The sequence below is a fragment of the Melitaea cinxia genome, chromosome 23 (genome assembly GCF_905220565.1).
Source record: "Melitaea cinxia chromosome 23, ilMelCinx1.1, whole genome shotgun sequence".
Lineage (NCBI taxonomy): Eukaryota > Metazoa > Arthropoda > Insecta > Lepidoptera > Nymphalidae > Melitaea > Melitaea cinxia.
This window is the reverse complement of record NC_059416.1, coordinates 2,697,332-2,722,502: the sequence shown is the minus strand read 5'-3', so window position 1 is coordinate 2,722,502 and position 25,171 is coordinate 2,697,332. Positions and strand designations below refer to the sequence as shown.

The following is a 25,171-nucleotide window of genomic DNA, read 5'->3' as shown; positions in this document are numbered from 1 at the left end:
GTAATGATAATATATGTATTTTTATGTAATGCGTTGTGTAATTGTTATTATAGTTAATAATGTTTATGATATGTGTATGTATATTTATGTATGTATGTATGTATGGTTTTCTTTTTTCCTTTTTTTCTGTAATTTTCACTCAGTACACCGAGCCATAAATTGTAAACTTCTTATGCGTACAATATAGAGTAAATTGTTATTATTATTAATTTTAATTTTATGAAAATTTACTCAAATGACACTTTTGTATGTTAATCTACGACATGGCAGTTTTTGTTAAAGGTGATTCATTTTTTTTCTGTGATGATTCAAAATAAATGATTAATTTCAGTGTTCTTGAGTTAATAATTGATCTTGCGAAAATTATACGCGATGACACTTGATTTGTTTTTTATACCACTTTGCTTTTAATATGATGATATTGATTACGCTTACGCTTCAGCCTGTAATATCCCACTACTGGGCATAGGCCATAGGGATATTGATTGACATTTATTAATATTGCTCCAAGCCTATATGTTAATATTACGATGTTTTATAGCCTACAATCTTTCACAATAAACAGGCCATATAAAAGTATTCTTTTTTTTTAGCTCGATTTCGCATCTACTAGCGCGTACAAGCATACCTGTTTAGCTTTTATTATTATATGTAGTTAAGATGAAATTGTTATGACATAGACATAGACAGCACTTGAATACTGATGTATCATACAGAGGCTACACATTTGCGTCGGAAAAGATAAGCATTTTTCTCGTTATCAAATACTTATTAATGCAGATTTTATTGTATATCCTTAGTCGCCATCGGGTGTGGTGTGTGGTCCGTTAGATTTTTATATAAGAGTGATTTTATTTTATCTGTATTTTAATTTCTACGAAGGAGGTTGTGAAGGTAGGTTTTATATGTTATATTTTTAATTGATATTACATTACTTAGCTGCATTTTAATTTTCGGATATTTTAAAATTTATTTTACTCTCCTTGAAATGGTCTTTTCTGCTTCATTTTTACTATCACAATAATCTTTCCCACAATATATAATCTACAATCTATATTTTTACATCAACCTTTTTAGTAACGTTTTTTTTTTATTTGTTTCTCCGATTACCGTTACTACACTATTATATATTTTATTATTACATTTAGTTATTTATTTATTACACTATTATTTTTCCGTCAACAATAATCACATATTATATTATTATAAAATTATTAATAAAACATTAAAATTAACTATTTAAATTTATGTTCAAAAACAAAATATTAGAATAGCCTAACTTGCGAGGCACGAAACACTAATTGTTGTTATAAATTGTACAAAAGATACACAAATTTTTTAACTACTTACGTGATATATTTTTCTTTAGTGTTATTTTATCTATGTTACACGTAGGTACGCAAAAAGTAGTAAAGAAAGGTTCGTCTCATCGGAAAAGTGATTAAATTATAATAAATCAAAATTGATTTACATATATTTTAATATGAATCGTATTTTTTGTGTCAACTTTGTTTGACATTTAAAACATTTAAACAATTAAAATTACAACAGTAAATGGAATATAAATACAAATAAAGTTTACATTATGTACAAATACAAGCTTGCTTAGGTCATAAGCATAATACATATGAAATTATTAAAATGGTCATTTATATTTGACTTGAGAATGCCAGAGTTAAGGAGGTTTCCTTATATTACAACTATTTTTTATGTGTGAATTAATAAAATCTTAAAGTAAGTACCGAGGTAAATATTAAAAGTAATCATTTGTGCTCATGTTAATATTTTAGTGTTAGTTTACTTATATATAATTATGAACTAGAACTGCCCGCGGTTTCGCCCACATCACAAAGGAATTCTAATGTAGTCTGTATGTAAAAGATTAGCCCTAGGTTAAGCGAGTTTTACAGCCATGCCTTAGTAACCTGCTTCACTTACAGTAAAAAACGCCGTAAAAGTTTCTATTAGATCAACAGTATTAAAACTTAAAAAAAAGAATGTACCTACTACGTCGACAGCATTATATCTTTCCCATTGACTTACCTCATGTGTCCTTGTTGTTACACGTAAACAAGATTAATAATTAATTATTATCAATGAAATGTTATAAAATATTATTTTACATAATTATTATTTCGAATCTAATTTAAATATATTAACTTAGATGTGTTTGTTATTATACAGTAACTGGCCTGGTGATCTTCGTACCTACCGTTATGTTCCTTTTTCGAAAATACATCGATTTTGTTTATTAATTTTCTGATATACAAACTTTGTCCTGACAAAAACGAACACAAAATAAAAAATATTATCGAGTTCGTAAAAATCGTTTTAGCTAAAATAGCGTAATTTATATAGATTTTATTGTACAAAACACATAGTATACCTAGTTGTAGTATATATATACAATAGTAGGCTCAATAAGGCATCCTTATCGCTTAATAAAGATTTCTCCCGAGCTGCCTTATTGTTAGAATTTTAATAGATAATAAAGCAGATCAATCTCTTTCGTATATTCTCCATTCATTCGTAATACTGGCATCCTTGGACCATCGTATGCAGGTGCCACTGAAACCCTATATGCGCCAGTTTCTAAAATGTCTCTGTTATTTTGGTTACTATAGTAAGAATATACACATAGACCAGTGCTTTTAGCCTTTGAATATGATGAAAAGTGAAACAAATTAAAATAGGATGAAACCCATTGGAAAATGAAGAGAATACAACGAAAATGAAGTGAAAAATAACTTACGGACGATCGGGAAGTGATAATAAGGGAGGGGGTGTTGTTTAAGGTTAAAAACGGTTTATCTTGATTTCCGGCTAAACTATAAGTCCTGTGGAAAAAAATTCAATGGCAAAGCTGTAGGTCCTAAAAAGATCTACAACTTTTTTACTTACACTTTTTTCGTATAACCTTAAAATTCACGTAGGAATTTCAAAAAAACTAGTTTTTGGTTTTTTATTTTTATTTTTTACAAGATTTTTTTTTTTTACGAAATTTGATTAAAACTTACCTTTTATGTCCCAAACACACTGTAACTTTTTTTTTGATTAAAATATTTATTTCTTATCTTATTTTGACCTCAATATCGAAAAGTACCCTCATTTTCAATCGAAAATTCTCATTTCAAAAATCAGCTTTTTTTAAAAAAACGGCGGGCTTTTTGTTCGTTGAAATCTCTATTTTCTGATGATGTGAAAAAAAGATACATTACTATGTTAAATGTTCTCAGAAAGTGGAAAGAAAGTACAGGAAGTAAGCCTCCTAGTCCCTTCGCCACTTCTGTCTGAAATAGCTTTTGATAGGCTAAAATTTTCCGCCGGTCACTCAAGTATATAAGTTATCTTAAAATAGCAATAAATAAGCATCTACATGTATAATTTAAAGAAGATTCTACAACTTTCTCAAAATATTATAGATGTCTTATTAAATATTCTTTTCATTTTCTGAACATTTCTTTGTATTACGTCACATGAAAATTGCGAATTTTTGACCCCTCTCCCGTCCTTGTCACAGATGGTAACATTTATGAAACCCCACCTACCTATTGTGACGTCACATATTTTTCAATTTTACACTAATAATTTATTATTCACTAGCTGTGCCCGCGACTTCTTCCGTGTGGAATTTAACAAAAAAGTTAATGTTCGCAGAGTTATAATATAAATAAATTTGTAAAATAAAAGTAAGCCTAAGCTACTAAACTAGCTAATAAACAGACAGACAGACAGACAAAAATTGTAAAAAATGTTATTTTGGCATATGTATCGTGTATACATCCACATGCATATAGTAAAAAGCGGTTATTTTAATATTACGAACAGACACTCCAATTTTATTTATTTGTATAGATTAAGTTAAAACCTCAGATTTGACATAATTTCTATTTCCATTTAAATCATTTTTCAATAATATCAAGATTGGTCCCACCTATGTATGAAAGCTGTGTATGAAAAAAATAATTGTGTTTGCCGGCAAACGAAAAAAGAACCGACTTCAATTACATCGACAAGTAATACAACGTATGTAGACGAAAAAATAGTCACGGTAATACGCATTATCAAAGATTACTCCAAAAATTGTAATCAGATCTCAATGAAATTTAAATGTGACCACTTGATAAACATCGGCTTTCGAGTAAATTAAAAATCATCAAAGTCGGTAAACCCAGTAAAAAGTTATGCGGATTTTCGAGGGTTTCCGTCGATTTCTCTGAGATCCTATCATCAGATCCTGGTTTCCTTATCATGGTACTACACTTAGGATATCTCCTTTCGAACAAAAAGAATTATCAAAATCAGTTCATAAACGACGAAGTTATCCCAGAACATACATTAAAAGAAAATATATAATATATATATATATATATATATATATACCGACGAGATGAGTAACCTCCTCCTTTTTTAAAGTCGGTTAAAATTTAAATTACATTATTTAAATTACATTTAGAAATGTGATGTCACAAAGTTTTGGAACCCCCTCTTGTCACACAATATCACACTTCGTAGACCTAGGGGGTCGACCCACACCCCTTAAGTTGTGACGTAAGTTATAGATGGCCCTGTAACTTATAAGTGTAAATCAGTGTCACAAGAATAAGATATCGCTTATAAAATTGATTATGTATTGCCACCATGCCTCAAGAGCGAGATAAGTCGAGTGCTAAGATTAGATATATTTACCACGAAGAGATTTATTAGATACACACTACTGTTTTTGTGAACCACTTTTATTAGAAACAATAATCTAATATAATATTTTAAATCAAACCTGAGATTCCTTCTAATAGTTACAATTCAATAAATAAAATATATTTTACAAAGCACTCCTCTAGGATTTAGTCTTGTGTCGGGGTCCCGGAAACACACACAATACAATATATAAAATATAATACATAATAAAAATATCAATATAAAAATAATGAGGAATGAATTTTATATTGATGATTTGTGCTTTTTTTTAAACGGTTTTATTTAGCTCACCCCGTTTGTTTTATTTTTTATTATTCTTGGGTCAAATTTAGTAATTCAAATTTCACCCTCTTCCTGTCAACCGATTAATCTGAAATTTTGTATACACTTTGGATTTTGGTGACAATACAATTATGTTTATTCATTAACATTATAAATTCAAGATGGCCGCCGCTACAAAATGGCGGATAATTTATGTTTTATTAATCCCATCAATATAGGTATCAAATGAAAGGGCTCAACAAGCAGAATACAATATACTATAAAAAATTGAAATCCAAGATGGCGGCCGCTACAAAATGGCGGATAACGTAGGTTTTATCAATCCCATCAATATGGGTATCAAATGAAAGGGCTCAACAAGCAGAATACAATATACTATAAAAAATTGAAATACAAGATGGCGGCCGCTACAAAATGGCGGATAACGTAGGTTTTATCGATCCCATCAATATGGGTATCAAATGAAAGTGCTCAACCAGTATAATCAATGTACTATATAAAATTAAAATCCAATATGGCGGCCTCTACAAAATGGCGGATAGCTTAGGTTTTATCAATCCCATCAACATGGGTATCAAATGAAAGGTCTCAACAAGTAGAATACAATTTACTATGCAAAATTGAAATCTAAGCTGGCCGCCGCTACCAAATGTCTGATAACAATTTTTTATCAATCCCACCAATATGGGTATCAAATAAAAGGGCTTGACAAGAAGAATACAGTGCACTATACAACCTCAATATTTAAGATGGGCCTTGCAATAATGAAGCACTAAATGAATTAAACAGAATGCGAAATAAAAACTAAAAACTAGAAAATAAAAATAGGTAAAAAAACTTTTTAAGTTAAACGGTTTTATGTTAAACATACATTGCAATGTTTAAGATAAATGTACTAAAAACCAAAAAATAATAAAATAGATACAGTCGTGGGAATTATAAACATATGCATAGACTAGACTAAAATAAAACCGTGGGGCACATCAATTGTCTATAAATTATCGACTTAATGTGCGATAGAAGAATCGTTTAATTCGTCGTTAAAATAGGCAGTTGGCCCGCAGACGGTGAGGAAATTACTTACTATTTTCTTGCTCATGGAAATTCCAATAGTTATACACTCCATGTAAATAAAAGAGATGTTTCAACTAGTTTATCGTTGAACATTCTCACTGCTGGCTGGCGAGGAATCGTTTCACTGCTCGTAGTTTGTCTTTAATCGACAAAACATATGATAAAAGAACTACTCGCTCACCACTATGAAACCCTAAAACTCGCTTATAATCGAGCTTGCTAGCTTGTTTCCACATTCTAGCCCTACTTATCACACGTCCATCGTTGTCGGTTGAACAACTGCTTAATTATAGTGTAACATTACAAAACAAACATTTTAATCAACGATTGTAGACAATTGACGTGCCCCACGGTTTTATTTTAGTCTACTCTATGCATATGTTTATAATTCCCACGACTGTATCTATTTTATTATTTTTTGGTTTTTAGTACATTTATCTTAAACATTGCAATGTATGTTTAACATAAAACCGTTTAACTTAAAAAGTTTTTTTACCTATTTTTTTTTTTGATGTTGATTAACTTATCATAGCTTATCATTACTTTGGAGTGCTTTTATGAAATAATAATTGGTGGAAACTATGCTGGATTTTGTAAAATTAATTTGTATTAATATTTTTTACTAGCTGACCCGGCGAACTTCGTATCGCCTAACACAAACTTTATCGTATGGTATTAAAGTTCAAATTGACTTTTAAGTATTATGACAAATCTTTTGTATGGGAGTATAGAAAAGTGTTGTTTTTAGACTTTTTCAGGAAGTTTAATTTCTTTTTCTTTTTTAGAATTTTTCTCTCCATAAGAACCATCCTTGTACTTCAAGGAATATTTAAAAAAAAGAATTAGCGAAATCGGACCGTTCTCGAGTTTTGCGCTTAGCAACTCATTCAGCGACTCATTTTTATATTATAGATTATATATATCTGTTTGTTTCCCAAATATTAAATAAATAAATACATTCAAAAACAATTTCAAGTGTGAATAGGCATCTTCTAGCTTCTAGGCAAGCGCGCACCATCTTAGGTTGCATATTCACTTACCATCAGGTGAGATCGCAGTCAAGCGCTAGTCTATATATTAAAAAAAAAAAAAAAACACCCAGACAAGTGACAACGGCAAACATCTGTATGATCTGATTGGCCAATCAGAGACGTAGCGAGCTTAACTCGCGCCCGGGGCACAATACCTTAATAGCGCCCCCACCCCATTTAAAAGCCATATGTCCAGCAAAATTAATTAGAATTAATATTCACATTGTGGGATTTGTCTTACTTATAATTAGGGCACAGTAAGAAGGCAAAGAAATCATAGCTTAATTATGAGCATCTAACCAATAACTTAAGCCCTGTTTCACCAGTTCACCATAAAGCTTATCCTGCAAATAAGTTATGATTAGACCTTAACAGCAAGAGGTAACTAGGCCATTAGGACCTGTTTTACCTCAATTAATAAACTACACCTATTAGATTCAATTTTCCGAATAGAAATATCTCATAAATACAGTGGAATTCGATGGTAAGAAATAATAATACATCAAAAACTTTTATCTGTTGGATATCATCCGTCAAATAATAGCGTTATCCACAACTGTATGTAAGTCGACAGCTCTAAGCTCGCTAGACACTAGTAAAGAATTATTGCATTTTTTTTTGGTTACCAATAATTTGTTGTGGTTGATGTAACTTTTATTTCATAAATATGTTATGACACTAGTAACAAAATTTCAAGATATTCTTTCTTTCTCAAATAAACTCCAATGAACGATAAAAAAATTAATTACGTTTTAATCTCTGATGTATATTTTAGTGATGATTTCGATGACCAGTATTATATCTATTGAAGTAAAACGTATCATATAATTTAACGCCATAACAATAATATTTATAAATAATAATTATGTTTGCTCGTAAACGCAAAAAACCGACTTCAATTACATCGACAAGTAACACAACGTAATTAGACATTTTTTCGTCAAGTTACGCGTTATCAACGATTACTTAAAAAGCAGCCATTAGATCTCGACCAAATTTAAGCGGCACTACACTACAGCTTACTTTTTCACTACTTTTCAATAATATGTATTTAATTGGCTATTTATCGACTACGTATGTACCTGATGAAATCAGTTTTTCTTTTCGTTTGCGTGCAAATACAATTACCTATAACTAACTGAACATGTATTTTACAGAAGACACTATACTAGCCATTTGCTTTAACCACCTCTAAATTACCATGGGCGCATTTACCCTGGCTTCAAAAGCTCGGGGTGGCATTCTGCGAGGGACGGCGCACGCTGAGCATACGTACTAGGGATGTCAAAAATTATTGCCTTTTATTTGTTATAATCGATTTGTACCTAAACAAGGTTAGCCGAAATGTTATGGGTATTGTTAGTTTCATCGGTTATTATATGAAAATTATATGGAATAGGAGGCATAAAAGAAACATGGCCCGGGGCACTGAATCTTAAAATACGCCTCTCTAAATAACCAACCTACAATACTTATACCATTATTTGGTTAACGTAAACTAAATAATAAAATTATTGATACAAAATTAACAGTTCCATGCATTATCGTATTAATGCAAAACATCTGTTACGTCTGAACAAGCACTTGACACAGACATTGATGTTCGAGAACAAAATAGATAATAACATTGGCGTTTGAACAATCACCCCTCGAATATAATGACACTTATCTACACCCTTCGAAATTACATTGAGTTCTGATGGAAATTATCATATGTATTAATACGCTAAGGTTAAGATATCTGCCTCCCTTTTGAGAAAAAACCTCACAATTCATCATTATAGCCTATACAGTCCACTGCTGGACATAGGCCTCCACAAGTTCGCGCCAAAAATAACGTGAACTCATGTGTTTTGCCTATAGTCACCATGCTGGGCAGGCGGGTTGGTGACCGCAGGGCTGGCTTTGTCGCACCGAAGATGCTGCTGCCCATCTTCGGCCTGTGTATTTCAAAACCAGCAGTTGGATTGTTACCCCGCCACCGGTCGGCTTTTTAAGTTCCAAAGTAGTAGCGGAACTGTGTTATCCCTTAGTCGCCTCTTACGACACCCACGGGAAGAGAGGGGGTGGCTATATTCTTTAGTACCGTAGCCACACAGTACTATTAATTTCCTAGTTATACTAGTTAGACAAACGAAAAAATCGACCTTAATTTTCATCTACAATTAATCCGAAGTAGATTATATAATCTACTAGACATCATTAGAGGTAACTCGTCAGATCTCGAGGAAATTTGAATAGGACCACAAAACAGACACTAACTTTCGCTTAAAAAAGGACCATCAAAATCAGTAGAAGCAGTAAAAAGTTATGAGATAAAAAACAGTCGAATTTAAACCTCTTTCTTTTTTTAAGTCGGTCAAAAATAATGTCAAACAATTTGGTTACATTATCAATACAATGACAATAATACAAGTCATCATAGATAGACATTGTGTTAACTAAAAAAATTATTTATAACACATACATCAAAACGCCTTAATAATTTATATAGCAATAAATTAAATAAACGTATTAGAACTGAATCGGTTTTCAACCGTATTCCACTAATAAAGGCACAATTTTAACATAAATTTCTGTTATATAGTGTAGAAATAACCATAAATTATTATTACTTATATATTTATTTATTTAAATATTATATCTGTATTCATTATTTTACTTACAATTTATTTATTTGTTTCATTTATTTTTATTTATTTCACTTAAAATTCATGTTGTTAAGCGCGAAACTCGAGAATGGCTCGGCCACTTATTGGTGTAATTTTTTTTTTGTATGTTCCTTAAGGGACTACACTACCTCAGCTCAATGTTCTTCATACTTATTTCAATTACCATGCTTAATCTCAAGTTCATAACTTCTATATTTACTGAGATATTAAGGTTTCAAAAATAGAGGTAATTTTGCGGTTTTTTTGTATCGAGAAAATTTTATGGAATCGTGTTTTCGAAAGATAGTTTATGTCCTGAACCTTGCCATACATAAATTTCAAACTTAAATATTCAGTAGTTTGGAAGATATGGACATCCTGCCGAGTGGAAAATAAGCAAGGTAGCATACACTCTTAAGGGCCACGGAAGATTTTAATACTAAAAAAAAATAATTTTTACTATTAACTTTTGGAGAACAAAGTCTGTCCGGACAGCTAGTATTATATATTTATTGTATATTATATGATTGAATGGTTAAAATCTCTTTCATAAAATAATTTCCCATATGTAAAGTGACAAGGCCGCTAGACTGCCTTTACGTTTATTATAACTAAATATTTATTATTGAAGTTATTCAATATATTATACTATAAAATTCTTTATATATTGTACGCTATTATCAGAACAAGGTTTGTATAGAGAATTTCAGATAAATCGACGTTTACTAGAAAAAATATGGTAACACGAATTTTACCGGTTTAGCTAGTAATAAAGGTATGATGTTTATATAAAACGCATTGAAAGTGTACAAAAGAAATTTGTTCATCACCTTAAATTTAAGTGTAAAAAAGCCGATATAAGTGATGAATACGTAGATATCTGCCGAGCTTATAACCTTCTGACGTTAACGGAACGCAGGGAGGTATTAGACATGGGGCTATTGTATGATATATTTCGTGGCCGGATCAACTGCCCGGAGCTTGTTGAACGCATTATACTAAACAACTCTTCACAACGCACAAGACACACTGCCTTATTTTATGTCCCGAAGTGCTCCACCAACTATGTACAGAATTCTATGCTTACAAGATTACCTAACTCATACAATTTGAAATTTCAAGACGTAGATATTTTCAAAGGTTCAAAAAATATTTTTCAAAATAAAATAAAACAACAGTTCTTTAAAAAAAATAATCAAAACAACAACTAAAATATATATAATTTACATATATTTCATAAATATTTACACAATCTTCACTATTATTATTATCAATATTATATTTCCTTCAAATAGAGTAAATTGTTTTTAATTTATACTTCCCATGGGTACTTATAGGTTAAATATAGAAATAAGTTTGTTTTTTTTTTTTGTTTTTTTTCACCGTGTGAATGGTTTTGTGTTTCCTTTTTTTTGTTTTTCACGTTTGTTAATTTAAATTTTAAACCGATGGATGGTCGTAATTGGCCTTTTTAATTATATTTAATCCTTGTTTGTTTTATAATTTTTTCTGTGCTGTGTACCATCCCTTGTATATAAATAAATAATAAATAAATAAATAATTAAAACGCCTGAAAAAATTTAATAGCGGATATTTCAAAATACATAATGTTTTTTTTTATACATAATGAAAATAACATTGTATAATGTAAAAATTAAATGGTTACGATTTAGCCTGTAACATCCCACTGCTGGGTATAGGCCTCTTTCTCCATGTAGGAGAAGGATCAGAGGTTAATTCACCACGCTCAATGCGTGGCATAGGCCGCTTTCTCCATCTAGGAGAAGAATTGGACCTTAATCCACGATGCTGCTCCAGTGCGGGTAGGCGGATATATTCCCTGCTATGAACAGCCATCGCTATCTAGTGTACATGATAACAACCGGGACCGACGGCTTCACGTGCTCCCTGAAACACGGTGGCCCACAAGGACAGAGATCCAAACCGGAAAGAAATATTTGTACACAAATCCATCCCAAGCGGGAATCGAACCCGCAAACCATTGGTATTTTAGGCTACACGCACCACTACACTAGAGCAGATGTTTAAAGTTGAATAGTGTGAGAAAAATCGATATCACTATCATACTCTAAATAATACGTCACTCAACAAGTCTAGACAGAGCAAACAAGTGGGGGCGTGAATCTCATACAAAATAATATAGTTTAAATAATAATTGTAATCTTATATATAAACATTTTTGAATATAACTTACACTAACACTTACTTTGGACTCGTCAATTAGTGCTACTACATATTTTTTTAAATATTTTTTTAGGGACAAAATATTATAGCCAATAATATTCGAAATATTTTTCATAATTTGTATATTATTTGTAATAAATTATTTTAAATTACTTATTTTTCGAATTTAATTATTATAAAAGAATTATGCAATGATGGCTTGTTATCTACATCATAACAATTCCTTTGTGATGTTATATTTCGTTATTAGTTTATGAATGATTTTCAACTTAGAAAAGAAATTTAAATATAATATTTAATGATATTTCAAATAATATTTAATTACAATTAGAAAAGGAAGAAGTAATAATTGATCTCAGGAAAACAATTAGAAAACACATGGCATAAGGAAGTAGAGACATTCCTAATACGAATGTCATTACAATCATTCGTTGCCTGTCTGCCCTTGACATCGTCTTGTTAACACGTGATTATACTTTTAATCTGTAATTACATTTCATTTTCTAATGTAAACTATACATATACACATATACATATACGTATAAAAATGAATGTCTGTCTGTATGTCCTTTATAGAATCGTAAACTATGCATTTGGTCATGTCATCATCTTCAGCAAAGTGTTGTGCATGAGCCCACAAAAGTTTCTGAGTTGGTACACCAAAAAAAAGCGTAGCAACGCGCGCAGGATACAGCTAGCAGCAAAGAGACAAAACAATTGGCAGTAAAATAGATTGACAATAAGATAGAAGCAAATGCGAAGTGATGTACATTGATCATTATTGCCGTATATACCTGTGACCCTGAGCGCTCTAACCGTGTAGGCAAATATTAAAAACATGTTTATCTCGACACTGCAAGCGATATTGTTAAGTTGTCAACAAAATTAATTGCTACATAATTATGTCAAGTGATCGAATTACTTTACTAATGCAGATTTTATTATTTTTGGACATTGATCGTTATTGCAGTGGACCCTTCATATAATAAATAATAGTTTAACAAAACTGAAAAACACGGTTTTATAAATAAACCAAACTAAAAAGTAGAAAATGAAGGTCTTAATTAGGATAATTTTTTTTTTTTTATGTCACTAGGGCGGCAAACAAGCGTACGGCTCACCTGATGGTAAGCGATTACCGTAGCTTATAGACACCTGCAACACCAGAAGCATCGCAAGTGCGTTGCCGGCCCAATCCCCAATCCCCCCAGGAGCTCTGGTCACCTTACTCACCAACAATACTGCTTGAAAACAGTATTATTTTGCTGTGATCTTCTCTAAGGTCGAGGTACTACCCCAGTCGGGCTGCTCCATATTTGGAGCAGGAAATTCCTGCTGTGCCTCAGTTAAAAAATGAAATAATCTTACCAATTTATTGTATTGTCATTGGTCCTCGATAAGTCTACAAGTTTAAATGAAATCTGAACGTTTGAATTGGGTCAAAATGAAGTCCAAAGAACTACTCGGCTACAAACATACAGATGAAGCTAATAAAAAGCGTGTAAAAGTGCATACATTCCGATATTGGATAATTTGTATTTTGTTGTATTAATTGTCGTCAGGATAATATTTCTATTACAAAAAATAAAAATATTTACATTCATAATAAAATAAGTATTCATTACAGTTGTCATTATTAATAGGTATGTCTTTCGCCAAAAACATGCAACGTGCGTTCTTAGGATTTTTCCATTGAAATGAGAAAGTAAGCACTAAGTAAGTAATCACTTAAGCCTCTGCAGTCCACTGCTGGACATAGGCCTCCACAAAGTCGCGTCATAAATGGCGTGAACTCATGTGTGTTGTCCATAGTCACCACGCTGGGCAGGCGGGTTGGTGACCGCAGGGCTGGCTTTGTCGCACCGAAGACGCTGCTGCCCGTCTTCGGCCTGTGTATTTCAAAGTCAGCAATTGGATGGTTATCCAGCCATCGGTCGGCTTTTTAAGTAGTTTTTAGTAGTGGAAGGGGGTAAGTAAGTAATAAAACTCAGCGACGCTAGCCCGGATTTACCCAGACAAATTAAGACGTTACAGACAAATTAGAACCATACACATACATAGGGCCTAGTACATTACTAGGGCCTGTTACATTGGTTGTTGATATCGCTATTTAATGGATAATATTATCCAAGATATAAAAGTTTTTGATATATCATTCTTTTTTACCAGTAAATTCCACTATAATTATGAGATATTTCTATTCTCAAATATAAATCTAGCTGTTGTCGTTTATTAATTGAGAAGAAACAGGTTCTAAGCTTATTTGCAGGATAAATTTTATCTACAAGTGGTGAAACCGGCCCATTATTTTATTAAATAGTAGGTAGGTATATTGAACATTGTATATTGAAGATTTGAACAAGTATATCTTTACTAGCTTTTATCTCGGCTTCGCCCGCGACAGTCTATACTTTAAAATACAAGAGTATCTAGATTCTAGACAGACCATATGATTTTCATAGTTTCAATATGAAAATGATTATAGTGCTGTGTGTGTGTTGCTTTATATCATATTTTTATGTTAGTATATAATATCTTATATACTTTAGTATTATTACTTTAGAAACACAGTGCACTGTTAAACTGTTCATTGTTTTTGCTGCACTGTTTATCACATTAATTGTATCTTTTTTTTCTGTAAATAAGTGAATAAAAATAAATAAATAACAAATTATTAGTAATCAAATTTATTTATTTAAGACAATATGTAATATATATTAAAAAAATAAAAAGATAAATATGTAGACTCATACATTTGTCAAATAATCTGATTGAATTTTTTATTTATTTAATTATATGTTCTTACATAGTATTTGTTCTTGGAATGAAATGATTGACCGAAAAGTCCATATTTGTAATTACAACTAATAACATTTACAGAAAGTATAGATATCGTTTAGCTTAGCCTTTTTTTTACTTAGGGAAAATCCATCATGGATACCTGTGTAGGGCGAGATGGGGTCACGCTAGCATTCGCCACCTCGCCCCGGCGATAGGCCCGAACATACCCCGGTGGAGGGGTATCCATGAGAATTTTCCCTACGTAAAAAAAAGGGTAGGCTATCCTCCTAACTTAAATACATAAGAACTAATTAACATACTTTTGGATATATAGTTTATAAATAATTTTTGCAAAGGTTAAAAACTTTATAATAAATATTTGAATATTCAATTATTCATAGCGGAATTTTTTCGTATCCTCAGTTATATTGTTCTTAGAAAGAACTAATGCATGTCTTCTAAAATTTTTGCATATTTATTATTTCTTTTCCTCAAGCATATAAAAAAAAACAGATATTGTTATGACGTTCAAATTGTAATAAATATAGACAAATTAAATCTAAAAATAGTTCATTTATTATATAAGAAAAACGATCTTGTCTATGATTATTGTTCCTCCTTAAACTTCATCCACTTAAGGAAAGATAAAAATAATGTAAATAATTGTTTAAAAATTATCATATCAAAATTATGTTGGCAAATTGTTTTTACAATAGAATAAATATTAACGGAGATGCTAATTCACTTTGATTTACTTTTAGTTAAATTGTCGTGTTTTTGTTTTATTATACTTATTTATTTAATGTAATTGTAAATATGTTACTTTGACGCTAATATTACTAAAGACCATTATTTAATCAAACTATATTTATCTTTATATGCTTTAGCAAACAGAAAAAGGTGTTTAATTAAATATAGGTGTTGAACACATATATATTTTTTTATTTTCATCTTATAAAAATAACTATTAAATTATACTAAATTGTGCCTTTTAAAAAGTTACTCAGTTTGATAAGCATTTCAAGTGACTGAAATAAAAAAATAATTTGCGTTAAACATCTTAATAGTAATGCATATCTTCATAACCACGCGGACGTAATCGCGGGCAAGAGTTAGAGTATTATAAAACAAAGTCCCCAAAAGTGTATGTGATCGATTCGCTCAAAATCTACTGAACGGATTTTCATGCGGTTTCGCCATTGGAGAGAGGGCTCCACCATTGGCAAGAGGAAGGTTTACGGAACGGTTGAGCCGATTTTGATGAGAGTTTCACTGGAAGTTTGCCGGGAAAACTTTGTGACACACTAATTTCAATGTGGGCGAAGCCGCGGTCACAGTTAGTATTAATATAAATTGGTTATCGCTAACAGCGCGATACGCATATGAATAATCCTCATTAAAACCACTAATTAAGATTTAAAGATACCTAGATCTAGATCTCGTTGGAAAATATATTGAAACACTTATCTGATATAATTACTTATTGTAATACCTTAAAATTTGACATTATTCAATAAAATTAATACTATTTTTTGTTTATTACTTCGGTATCAATCAATCGAGTAGGAGTTTTACACTAATTAAAAATATACCTAAGATTATCGCTATCACAACAACGAGACAGATATTTTATATAATTATTCTTTTTCTTAGACTTCGTCGACGTCACATTGGACTTTAGTCTATTTTTAACCGACTTCAAAACAGGAGGAGGTTATTCAATTCAGTCCATTAACTTGACTTTAAGCTGCAACATATTTGTATAGAATTACTTCAATTAGTAGGTATAAATTGTAATATTTTGTTATTTTTCTAAGCTACGTTCATGATTTTTCCGTTAGCTTTGATATTTTTGCATTCGAGACTCATGAAACATATGTTTTTCTAAATCACAGATAAATAATGTATAGAATAATTACATAGTGTAAAACAAACTCGTTTTCCGCTGTCTGATTGCTTAGATCTTTAAAACTACGAAACGGATTTTGATACGGCGTTCTTTAGTAAATAGAGTGCATTTAGAGAAAGGCTTATATGAAAAATACATGCATAATATAATAGAGGAACACTGATAGTTTTTGCAACCGTGCAAAGCCGTGGTGCGTCGCTAGTATCATATAAAAGAAAAACATCTTTATAGATATATACTTACCTGCTTTCAGAATTTGTTTTTTCTTGTCAGAATTGGCTTCTCCAGATTTTGAGTGGGATGTGTTCTTCTGCGCCCTACCTCAGTTAAAAATTAGTAAATAATTTTTTTATTGAATTATTGCTTTAATAGTTATAAAATGAGTTTGGAAATTTTTTTGGATATATATTCTAGTTCACAGAGAAGGTCATAATTCAATTACCTTAGTATGTAGTTTGTACCATGCTGGAAACTTTTAACTACGTTACTCCAGTTTTTCTAAGAACCTTTTCACTGCACGATCGAATTAATATCGACTAATTACTAAATTGTTTTCTATTAATAGGCTGTTACGAGTAAAAGTTTATCAACGTGTTCAATCAGATGACGAAATTACGAAATTAATTGTGCAATTGTACCCAAAAGTATGTATTAACCTACTGATAAATATCTTTTGATTGTTCTCAACACTTATTAATTGCCTAGAGATAAGTTTTTCGTAATTAACCATCGTAATTAATTTGTTGACGTAAACAGTAATGTATTTAATACTAGCTAGCCCTGGCAACTTCGTACCGCTATAATTTTTTTCGTAAATATTTTTATTTTTATTTTCTTTATCTATACTAATATTATATCAACTAAGGTTAGGGCACAGCAGGAATTTCCTGCTCAAAATATGGAGCAGCCCGACTGGGGTAGTATCTCGACCTTACAGAAGATCACGGCTAAATAATACTGTTTTGAAGCAGTGTTGTGTTCCTATTGGTGAGTAAGGTGACCAGAGCTCCTGGGGAGGGAAGGGATTGGGGATAGGATCGGCAACGCGTTTGCGATGCTTCTGGCGTTGTTGGCGTCTATAAGCTACGGTAATCGTTTAATATTAGGTGAGCCATACGCTTGTTTGCTGACCTAGAATAATAAAAATATAAAATATATATATATATATATATATATATTTGCAACAGGTACAGTGTAAGGTCGATGTACTACCCCAGTCGGGCTGCTGCATATTTTGAGCAGGGAATTTTGCTGTGCCCTACCTCAGTAGAATACAATAATTGCTCGTTTAAAGGTATTGGATTACCTATCCTCCACTGTACGAGATGTCAGTTATATAACTATATTATTTCGTCTTAAATTGCGTCATTTTTGTTTACTATCTCTCCAGTATATATACTGTAGTATATATACTATAGTATTCGTGCCAGGCAGTGTGACTGATACCATATTAATCACATAGAAACAATTTAAAGATAAACAACCTAATCAGTAATATAAAATTAATCAGTCAATCGAATCAATTGACACGTTATTAGAATTAATTCAAAAACTACCTGTCAGATAACGCCTTAACTTCAATGGGACTACGTGGAAAAGCCCCAAAAGCAGCAGCTTTAAGAAAATAATTGTGTTTGCTCGCAAACGGAAAAAAAAACCGACTTCAATTTCATCGACGAGTAATACAACGTAGATCGACGAAAAAATAGTCAAGTAACTACGCGTTATCAAAGATTACTCAAAAAGTTGTAATCAGATCTCGATAAAATTTATTTGTGACCACATGATAAACATCGGCTTTCGATTAAATTAAAAATTATCAAAATCGGTACATCCAGTAAAAAGTTATTGCGGATTTTCGCGAGTTTCCCTCGATTTTCTGGGATTCCATCATCAAATCTCGGTTTCCTTATCATGGTACCAAACTAGGGATATCCCCTTTCCAACAAAAAAAGAATTATCAAAATCGGTACATCCAGTAGAAAGTTATTGCGAGGTCGACGAAAAAAGCGTCAAGTAAAAACGCATTATTACATATAACTCGAAAAGTAATTGTTAGATCTCAAATAAATTTAAATGGGACCAATTGACAAACACCACCTTTGGATTTAAAAAAAATTGTTGAAATCGGTCCACCCGGTCAAAAGTTGTGATGTAACATACATTTAAAAAAAAATACAGTCGAATTGAGAACCTCCTCCTTTTTTGGTAGTCGGTTAAAAAAGAAAAATCAGATGATGTTCTCATTTTTAACCGACTTCCAAAAAAGGAGGAGGTTCTCAATTCGACTGTATTTTTTTTTTTTTTTTTTTTTTTATGTATGTTACATCAGAACTTTTGCCCGTGTGGACCGATTTCGACAAATTTTGTTTTAATCGAAAGGTTTTGTGTGCCAATTGGTCCCATTTAAATTTATTTGAGATCTAACAACTACTTTTCGAGTTATATCTAATAATGCGTTTTTACTTGACGCTTTTTTCGTCGACCTACGTTGTATTATACCGCATAACTTTCTACTGGATGTGCCGATTTTGATAATTCTTTTTTTGTTGGAAAGAGGATATCCCTAGTTTGGTACCATGATAACGAAACTAGGATCTGATGATGGGATCCCAGAGAAATCGAGGGAAACTCTTGAAAATCCGCTATAACTTTTTACTGGGTGTACCGATTTTAATAATTTTTAATTTAAACGAAAGCTGATGTTTGTCATGTGGTCACATATAAATTTTATTGAGATCTGATAACTACTTTTTGAGTAATCTTTGATAACGCGTAGTTACTTGACTATTTTGTCGTCGATCTACGTTGTATTACTCGTCGATGTAATTGAAGTCGGTTTTTTTTTCGTTTGCGAGCAAACACAATTATATTATTTATGAATGGAAATTGAATTTTGTTTTTTTTTCTGTTTGTAAACGAACACAATTAACCAGGAAAATCATAAATAAAACTTATTTGAAATTACTCTTTATTAGTGGCGAAGCGTGGGATGTATATGAAGGCAATGATCCTGTATATAATGTTATGTATGTAACACACATAAAACATACAGTATAATTGAGAACCACTTCTTTTACTGAAGTCGGTTAATGAACATAATGAAAATTCCCTCAGTCTCACCTTCAGTCCTCCCGTGACCATGTTTGCTGTAAAGTATCCGAAACGTCGGGCATCTAAAAAACTTAATAAATAAATCCGATAAAATCCGAAAAAGTTGTTCCATTCTAATGAATGAAATTCGCGTAAACATTAGAAAACAATATAATGAAAATTGTGCTACCAATGACTAATGAGTGTGTTAAAATAATTTAGTAAAAAAAATAATTAAATTATTCGTAGACCCCGGGTAGCAAATTTTCGGTGGTGCCCGGGCCGCATAAATCCATGCTACGCCTTTTGTCTTATTAACCGACTTCCAAAAAAGGAGGATGTAACTCAGAACTTTTGACTGGGTGAACCGATTTCAATGAATTTCAGTGTCTTTTCGATTTATATCTAATATGCGTATTAACTTTACTATTTTTTATCGCCCTACGTATACGTCGTAATACACCGTAGGTAGATAAAAAAATAATCAAATAAATACGCATTATCAAAGATTATTCAAAAAGTAGTAATCGATTCTCGATCAAATTTAAATGAGACTATGAGACAAGTATCAGCTTTTTGTCAGAATTCTGTTTGTCTGTGTGTTTCTGCACGCAAATCTCAGAAACGACTATCCGATTTAGTTGTAGTTTTTATTATTATATTGCGGCAAGCTTAGCTTACTATTTAGTGTCTGTTTCATGGTAATCGGTTCATAAATCAAGAAGTTATGCCAATTTAAAAAATCACGTTGAGCATGTTAAGTCACTATTTTACGCGGACGAAGTCGCGAACACAGCTAGTTCATATATATGTAAATGTAGTTCCATATAAATGTGTATGTATTTTTATTAAAAGATTAATGAGCCGAGATAGCGCTTACGTGCGCAAACGACATTTTAATAAGCGAAAAATAAACTGAAATATTCATAACAAAGGTTATTTGCATTGTGAACATTGTAGGAAAACAATTGTTTAAATAATAAATAAATTGTTCAATGACAACAGTTACGATTACAATTTAGCCTGTAACATCTCACTACTCGGAATAGGCTTCTTTTTCCATGTAGGAAAAGGATCAGAGCTCAATCCACCACGATGCTCCACTGGGGTTTGGCAAACATATATATATACATACATATATATATATATATATATATATATATATATATATACATCCATACATATACATCTATATATATATATATTTATACAACTAGGTCGGCAAACAAGCGTGCGCAGCAAAATAATACTGTTTTCAAGCAGTATTGTGTTCCTATTGGTGAGTAAGGTGACCAGAGCTCCTGGGAATTGGGTCGGCAACGCGCTTGTGATGCTTCTGGTGTTGCAGGCGTCTATAAGCTACGGTAATCGCTTACCATCAGGTGAGCCGTACGCTAGTTTGCCGAACTAGTGACAAAAAAAAATGTTAGAAATTCCGTCCCAACCAAAAGTGACAGAATTTTAAACCTATACATCGGCTTATTTCATCCTTAGTGTCTACCAAAACAAAATAACTTTAGCACGATTCATTTCACCGCACCGATGACGAACAGTTGTTTTGTTTCTTTTGGCGAATAGAATTTTTTTCTGCTAATATTTTACCTACTGTTATAAAATAGTCGTTAATTTCATTTAATGGGTGTAAGGATGAATCCGAAATATTTAACAAGTCAATTGATGAATTACTGTTTCCATTTGAAATATTTAATTAATTCTTTATTAATTTCCACAACTTTTATTATCATTTTTTAGCGCTACTTATTTAATTTTTTTTTTCAAAGTTATTACTCTACTTTTTTAATAGTGTATTATAAAGTTTCGGTATCTACCATAAGACATCTTAATAATTAAGCTATGAGGAAAAAGTTAAGTTTTTTATGTAATTTGCTTTTGTGTTTTATACAACGTAATAGGCCTGGTGTTATCTAAGGTTTTAATGTTTTCTTTCTATCAGGATGCCAAAATGGCGGAGATAGTATTTTCGTAAATGACCTCCCTAATCGCATTAACGAAATATTCGATAGCATGCGGGTCATTGGAAGCAAAAATAGCTATAAGATTAATTTTTAACAAATAACTTTTCCATATCTCGTGTACTGTATACACGATCTGCTTTCAAAGTTACTGATATCATAACGGAAAAGTGGTCTCCTTGTTTGTGGAACAATAACTATAGATGGAAAATTGGTCCTTATCAAAAAGTGATCCAAACGAGACTTACCTACTTCGCGGGTTGTGACATTACGACAAGGAAAAAGTCCACGATAAGCAGCTAAATTTTGATATCTGTTACTGATTAAATCTGTTTTTATTTTTTCTTTTAAATGTTAGGTATATCAATGCCTATGCCACCTGTCAAAAAAATATTTTTAAAAGAATGCATTTTGAAGAACTGTGTCTAACGATATAAGAAATAAATCAATGTTGTAATACGATGGCAATCTGTAAATGGATATAATTACAATATTGTTTCTTTGTGTCGCAATTAAGCAGTTGCCTCTACAAAAAAAAAAAAAAAATGTATCATATGTTAGAATAAGAACCGGTCGGTGGACTTACGTCTCTGTTTAACATTAAGTTAGTCTAACTTAAACATTGCTGTTGCTGAGTAACGCCTAAATTGATTTAAAAAAAATAGCATATTTAGAAATAAAAAAGGACATGGGTTCAAAAGCCCGTGAATGTATACTACTTATATATATAAAATAAAATAAAACAGTTGCCTTCTTGAAAAGAATGTTCTTCTGCATAAAAATGCATATTAGCCATCATGATATCAAGAACAACACCATTTGTTTCTTGTTGTTTTGAATTTGGAAATGAGTTATAAAAATTAAGTCGAGGTGTGAAGAGAGAGTTACCATGCCAACTTTCAGTAAGCATTGTTATATCAAATTCAATCCCCAATCTATGAATCAAAACCTCAAAATCGGACATATTTTTGGAAATGCTACGTATATTTTGCCAGAGATTTTTAGACTATTAGGGGATTTTCCCACTAATTTATGCCAATCATCAATACCGCATGTACCATTTTTAGAAATGGAAATATCCTATTTTTTTTTTTCGAAATGTTTATCATATTATCGAATTAAAAACTTAGATGATGTATGATCTTGATTAATGGTACGGGTAAACACTTAACTTGTACCCTTAAGTAGAATATGACATTTATTATAAAAACTGCACTTAGAATTTGAAATTTTACTGTTATGAATTTTGTAATTGTAATTGTTAATGTATAAAGATTATGAATTAATTATATAAAAAAAAAACGTCTTAGACGACGCGTTAAGATTTGCGGTCACAGCACTGACTGTTGCGCTGACAGTCGCGGGTTCGATCACCGCTCAAGACAGTCATTTTTATTAGCGATACAGATATTTGTTGTGGTCTGGGCGATTGTGCTTGTGTATTGTGTGTGTTTCCGGACACCCGACACAGGAGAAAATCCTACTGGGGGCCGAGTGTAAAGCGTTTATTTATTTATTTTTAACCGACTTCCAAAAAAGGAGGAGGTTCTCAATTCGACTGTATTTTTTTTTAATGTATGTTACTTCAGAACTTTTGACTGGGTGGAGCGATTTCGACAAATTTTCTTTTAATCAAAAGGTGGTGTGTGTCATTTGGTCCCATTTAAATTTATTTGAGATCCAACAACTATTTTTCGAGTTATATCTATCTAATAATGCGTTTTTACTTGACGCTTTTTTCGTCGACCTACGTTGTATTATACCGTATAACTTTCTACTGGATGTACCGATTTTGATAATTTTTATGTTGGAAAGGGAATATCCCTAGTTTGGTACTATGATAAGGAAACCAGGATCTGATGATGGGATTCCAGAGAAATCGAGGGATACTCTCGAAAATCCGCAATAACTTTTTACTGGATGTACCGATTTTGATAATTTTTAATTTAATCGAAAGCTGATGTTTATCATATGGTCACATATAAATTTTATCGAGATCTGATAACAACTTTTTGAGTAATCTTTGATAACGCGTAGTTACTTGACTATTTTTTCGTCGATCTACGTTGTATTACTCGTCGATGTAATTGAAGTCGGTTTTTTTTCGTTTGCGAGCAAACACAATTATAGTATCTTAGAGGCCAAAAATAAATTCAAATAGATATAATAACTTACGCTTAACTGAAATATATAAAAATAAGTTACAATTTACAATTTACAATTTACAATTACAAGATCTAGTAATATTGAACTTTTTAATTTATTGATTTCTGCTTCCATATTTATAAGGATAATCGATCTTAGCTATTAGTGTCTTGGCCACGAAAACAGGATTTAAAAGTTTTTTTTTTTCTCTTTATTTGGGTATTACAATAGGTATAAAAACAGTCAGTATATAAACAAAAATACTTAGCGTAACACCAACACCGTCTACCACGAATTAAAATTTATTGGTCGATTAAATTGTAAGTGAGATAATAATTTTTTACCTTCCTATTTCCAGCTACTCAGACGCAAAGAGCATAATAATAATTCGGTATGAAAATATTCATAGATTTATCCTTATCTGTTTTTTATTATCTTACGCTCGTCGGGTCAATAAATATCTTTAAATTATCATGTTAAATAACACATAAAAACTAATACTGATTAATTTTTCCAAACACTTTTCTGATAAACTCAGAAATATTTCTAATATTGTGAAAGTAAAACGTAATAGCATTTAGAAAAAAAAAAAAAAAAACGAGTGTGTAGTGACCACACGACTGAAGTAAAACTTCAGCACAATACGCCTTCATTATGAAATGTAACTGGCTATAAGAGAAAGAGAGAAAGAAAATATATGCTCGCACCTCTCTCTCTGCTCTCGTCACGCATTCACCAACTTCTTCCCCGAGTCAAGCGCGCGTAAAGAAGTTTTACTTCAAAATGTGTATAAATTGTTATGATATTTATGCACTTCTGCGTGACTCTTCACCGTTGTTGTTTCTTTTTGTATTCAGAAGCTGATGCTTGTCATGTAAGGGGACATCCATTTGTTATCCAATTACGTGAGCTTAGAATAAGTCTCATTTACACCGAGGAGGGATAATCGAAAATCTCACTTCAACTTCAAAAAATATATGTATATTTTGAGTGTTCATTTTGCTTTGCATTTTTGCTTTGAATTTTATTTGATTTAAATAAATTAACTATATATTCACGTCAATCTCAGTTTGCAAACAAGCGTACGGCTCACCTGATGTAAGCGATTACCGTAGCTTATAGACGCCTGCAACACCAGAAGCATCGCAAGCGCGTTGCCGACCCTATCCCCAATCCCCCCAGGAGCTCTGGTCACCTTACTCACCAACAGGAACACAATACTGTTTGAAAACAGTATTATTTAGCTGTGATCTTCTGTAAGGTCGAGGTACTTCCCCAGTCGGGCTGCTCCATATTTTGAGCAGGGAATTCCTGCTGTGCCCCACCTCA

The 25,171-nt window shown here is 31.7% G+C and overlaps 1 long non-coding RNA gene across 1 annotated transcript; it reads left to right on the top strand.

Annotated features, from left to right (window-relative positions):
• Positions 1-7,824: 7,824 nt before the first annotated feature.
• LOC123665281 lies at positions 7,825-10,898 on the top strand. Its single transcript, XR_006745025.1, has 3 exons — positions 7,825-7,834; positions 9,045-9,046; positions 10,810-10,898. It is a non-coding gene; the product is annotated as an uncharacterized LOC123665281 (long non-coding RNA).
• Positions 10,899-25,171: the final 14,273 nt, after the last annotated feature.